Below are 5244 nucleotides of genomic sequence, written 5' to 3' on the forward strand. Positions count from 1 at the left end.
ATATATATATATATATAAATAAACAGATGCACACACTCACACATGCACAGTGAAAACCGAAAGTATAAGGCTCTCTCATGTGATTTTTTTCACTTTACTCTTCTTCTTAATCTTCTTTTTAGAATGTCATTTCCTAAAGCTCTATAAAGGCAGTTTAACATTCACAAGCCAATAAATGACCTTCCAGCATATTGCAGCTCCATGGATAAAAAAATAATAAAGAAAACAAAAGGCAATGCAATAAATCAGTTTTACTCTGAGTAGATGGTTGAGTCTGGTGCTCAGTGCTGGGTTATTGCTTTGCAAACCCATGCAGCTGATATATAGAATATGTGGAGATATTTGGAGTGAGGTCGTTGATAGGTTTATTGAGAAGCCACTGTGAGTTGAGGGTGTGTACACAGCATATAGCTCGAAGGGGGCTGTAAGATGACTCCGCTTAATTGTGCATTTGTACAAACTACGCACCAATTTTGTGGTCATGTTTGAACTGAGTTAAACAGAATTCGTACTGAAGTTGTATGATTCATAGTGATGCTTTTAATGAATCTTATAATGCAAGATGACATGAATACACCATATAGGAAAGTACAATGTGTGCCAAAGGCAACTGTACGTTTGCTGCAGACCTACACCCCGGACTACCACCATGTTACAGATTTAAAATATTACTGTTCATGCTGCACTGGGGGAAAATATCTCCATGTCCTTCTCCTAATGGTTAGATTCATGCTTAGTCCTCTACAGCCTGGATATTCTCCTCTCTGGACATCATAAACCTTATATTGTATAAGAATTGAAAAGCAAGGAAAATACCACGTTGTTTTTTGACTGCACAATTCCACAAGGACTCGTGCCTACTATAGACAATCTTAAAAGGGTACTGTGGTCTGTTCTTTCTTAATATCTTTAGTCTTGTTTTTTTTGATAATTTATGAAGGTGGTCCCAGAGTAACTCAATCCTCAAGTCACAACAGAGACAAGACCTAAGCACGATGAATACATTACTAGATCTGAAAATACATTATACATACTGTGCATATCTTCCAGTGAAGCTGACTAATTATCGATTTATATTGCCCCATTTAAATGCAGCAGAGCAGTAGAAGGTGGACGATATGTTGATCACCCATATATTGGCATAAAGCATTCCAAATATGCACAAATAAGCAGATGATGCCCCTTCTTTAAATTAATACACATTTCAGGAGACATTACTGTATAATTTTTGATTTTTGTCAACAAGTTATTTTGGAAGACAGCTGTGCTACAGCTACAGGAACTTGTCATCCAAAAATGTGTTTCTATTGCTATTGTCTGGCAGCACTGTAAATGTGAGAAAAGCCATAGCATCTACCTCAATGAAAGCAGTTTTATGTAGAGCCACAAAATGTACCAAACACTACAAAACTGGGACTAGTATGTGGATATCTTTACCTCTGCTGGCTTTGGAGGAAGATAGAGCTCTAAAAATGATTGGAAAATGTTATTCATAGCTGACTTGCATTTAAATTAATATAATCAGAGGGGCTTCACTCAGTACCGTAGCAGTGTGATGAAATTGTATTCATTGATTACACATCCTAACCCATATCCCCTAACCCTAACCCAGCCAATAGTATGGTGTCAAGGGTCAAAGCCACAGTTACCCCATGAGAGATTATATATATATATATATATATATATATATATATATATATATATATAAATAAGACAACTGGTGTAGAGCAAAATGTGGTTAAGGAGTTGGCAAATGTGATTAACCCCAACCTCCTCCTCTTTCCCACTAGGCTCTTGATTTCATGTTAGCTGGTGTTAGGTGCAAAGAGCAGCCTTTTAGGGCATTGGTTATCTAATTGAGAGCTGGATAGAAAGCACTTTGGCTTTTAGCATTTGCTCAATAATGGGAGATATAAGAGAAGACAATAAAGGATGGAGATGCATACGAGTGCAAGCAAGTGTGTGTGTGTGTGTGTGTGTGTGTGTGTGTGTGTGTGTGTGTGTGTGTCCTTCACACTCCCTCGTATTCATCTTGTGTTTTGTTCTGCAATCCTTTGAGATCCTGTTTGCCTGTTTTTTTATTCTTTATTTTGTCCTACTTCTTGAAATTTCATACTCATTTCTCTTTTTGACTTCTGTCATCCATCCATTCAACAATCCACCCATCCTTCCAAGCATCCATCTGTATCACCCTGTCACGCATCATCTGTCAGACTCTATTACCAGTTCTGATTTATATCAAGTTGCCACCTGTTGCCATGGTCTGCATAGAATAGCCCGCCACCAGAGTCATCATGGTACAGGTTGTCTTTATATTTATTCTACCCTGAAATAGTAGAGTCTCATATCTCATCAGTCATTAAAATACCTTCATAATGCTGCTTGGTAGTTTGACATACATTTAAAATGTTCCTTGCCTTGCAATGTGCCAATTATCTGGTAGATTTTCTATTTATATGGTAAATGTAATAAATATAAAAACAATTTTTAATTGCAACCAAAAACGTAGCTATTTTTTGGCTTTGGCTACAGTAGCTTCTTATTTTAATTGGTTCCCATCTTTTTCCCTTATTTTCTTTTTCCTTCTGTCTCCCATTCTTTGCCTCCGTCAGTCATTCCTTCCAATATTCATCCTTTCCTCCTTCACTCATCATTCACTCTTCTATCTTCTGTCTTCCGATGGTTTCTTCTCCCCGGACCTGCTTTCTATTTCTGTCACACGTATTTCACCTTTGTATCCATCTTAAGTCCTGAGCTCCTTCCTCTCATACTTCCTGCTACCTTTCCTTCTGACCGTACTTATTTCCTTCCATCCAACCACTGATCCTGTCTGGATCTTCCTCCTTTTGTTTCACACTTCTTTCATCCATCCACCCAACCTATTTCCTTTGCTCTTGTCTTCCTTCAGTAACATCCCTTTGGACTGTTTTCATGTTGTTTCTTCAATGCTAAGCCACTACTGTTTAGTGAGGCCAATTATAGTATGATAAAATATGTCTGAGTCCAGATGTCGCTTTGCCGCAGTAGATGAGCCACAGTCCCTGAAAGGTTGTGGAGTTGGGGATTATCCATATGTAAACAATGCGGCTAAGCCTTGTAGACTCTGCGTGCGCATTTGTGTGCGTGCGTGCGTGCACGTGTCAACGTTACAGGCTTCATTAGGGTGTAACAGAGAGGGAAGTGACATGCCTTCCTCACGCACACTAAAGTCAGCAAGTTCAACACTAATAAAAGACAGAAATACAGTACATGTCAACAAATCATTCTGGGAGATACATATGTGTCAGCAGGGTATTGTGGGTAGCTGAGTGCATCCATGTGCTCTTGACTAACCCACACAAGCACATGCATGAGGAAAAAGCTAAGCCCACGCCACTACAGTTTAGACTCCCATCCTCCAGAAATAACTTGCTATGTTGTTGACAAAATGTAGAGTGACACATTGTGCTGTCAGCTGGCTTACCTTTGGCCGGCCAGACCCGCAGGGCAAACACTCAGTCTGCACCTCCACTCTCCCATTCTTTTCCTGTTTCTTCTTCCTTAGTTCCTCACTCTCTCCTTATCCATTTACAGTACCTAGCCCTGTCATCTCTACTTACATCAGAGCTATGATCACAACATGCTTTCCTGCATCCTTTTCTCAACTTTCTCACAGCCTCCGCCTATAGTCTACTCTACTCTTTTGTTTAAAGATTATTTTTCGGGGTCTTTTTCCCTTTATTACAGTTGATAGGCATGAAAGGGGGAGAGAGAGATGACACACAGCAAAGGGCCGCTGCAGGACTCAGCCAACATGGGGTGAACGCTTTTACTGGGTGAGCTAGAGGTTGCCCCAGTCTACTCTATTCTTAACTTTTTTGTCTCTTTTTTATCTTTCGCTTCTGTTCTCACATAGGCCTTTGGTTTTGTCTCTTTGGTTATGTCCCTCTAATTATTCAGACAGCAGTCTCTGTGTCTGTGCAATGATCTGGTTGTAGTAAAAAAATACTTTATGACCCTGTCTGTTTTATGGCATGCAACAGCACAGCATTCCTGTTTGTGCGTGTCGGAACAGAGGCAGAGAGAAAGCAGGGAAGGAAGGTAATACGGAAGAGAAGACCAGAGGCAGTAGGTATGGGAGTTGAGAAAAGGTGAGGAGAAGTGAGGAGGAGGAAAAGGAGTGCTGACACTGAGCTCAGGTGTTACAATGCTATTCTGACATTCACACTGGAAAAAGACCTCAGCTCATTTTAGGATCAACAGTATCTTTGTCCAGTTGGTCATGCAGATGACAGTCCTAAACTCTTTTTTTGTGCATCTTATAGGGTCATTTTGGTATTTTTCCACCCTATTTTCCCAAGCATTGGTGTGTAAGTGACTAATGTGATAAAAATCTTTGACATTGGTTCTCAGTCGTTGCCGCACTCCGTCCTGTTTTCCTCTCTTTTTGATTTGTTTACCAGGTGTAGCCGGATGCCTAAAACCTTGTATTGGAGCATTGTCACCGAATAAAAGTCAAAACGCTCAGACACCCAACGACTTAATAACCGAGTTGCGTCTGGGTACACCACATAATTGCTTGATTTAAATCCCAGTAGAAAGTCCTTTATGTATTGGATCCTGTCGGGCTTGACAAACAAACCCTGAGCGATGTTCAGCACGATTGCCAGAAGTAGAAAGAAACATATCTCCCTTTTTGGAGTGGTCCAGTACTGAGCAAGAACGCTGTAACCAGCAGCTGTGAACCGGGCTGCAATAATCCTATAGGGCAAATGCACAATGTCACATTTCTGTCCAATAAAGTGTAAGTGTCTGTTAAATTATGGGAAGTATCCCTACAGAGATATAGCTTTTTGTTTAACCAGCCCCAATATCGCCAAAGTTTCTCCATTTATTCCCTTGATTTTTTTCTCCCATAAAGCATACATAGAGCTAGCATATTTTCACATGTAAATGGATTAATTAAGGGTTTATTTTAACCAAACCAGAGTGATGATTGTTGGAACAGTGAAAAGACCAACCAAGACCCCCTTTGAAAGTTTTATTTTGTTTCTGTCAATTTTGAATGAAGTGTGTTTTACGATGCTAAAATTATTACATATTTTTTAATGGAATCTGGTGGGTTTGGCGATAGTGATACCAGGGCTGTTTCATGTTAAACAAAAAGGATCTTGCTTTTTAAGAAAAAGGTCGACATCTGTATGGAATCATTCCCATGATGTTGTCAGACACTTGTCACAATAATATCCTGAGCATGCTGTGGCC

At 39.8% G+C, this 5244-nt stretch overlaps 1 long non-coding RNA gene across 1 annotated transcript in view; it reads left to right on the top strand.

The window, feature by feature from the left end:
* LOC116672129 (uncharacterized) overlaps nucleotides 1-4775 on the top strand; it is an 18660-nt gene extending 13885 nt beyond the window's left edge. The window contains exon 3 of the long non-coding RNA XR_004327473.1: nucleotides 4682-4775. This is a non-coding gene — a long non-coding RNA (uncharacterized LOC116672129). The remainder of the gene's footprint in view (nucleotides 1-4681) is intronic.
* Nucleotides 4776-5244: the final 469 nt, after the last annotated feature.

Source organism: Etheostoma spectabile, chromosome 22 (assembly GCF_008692095.1).
Source record: "Etheostoma spectabile isolate EspeVRDwgs_2016 chromosome 22, UIUC_Espe_1.0, whole genome shotgun sequence".
Lineage (NCBI taxonomy): Eukaryota > Metazoa > Chordata > Actinopteri > Perciformes > Percidae > Etheostoma > Etheostoma spectabile.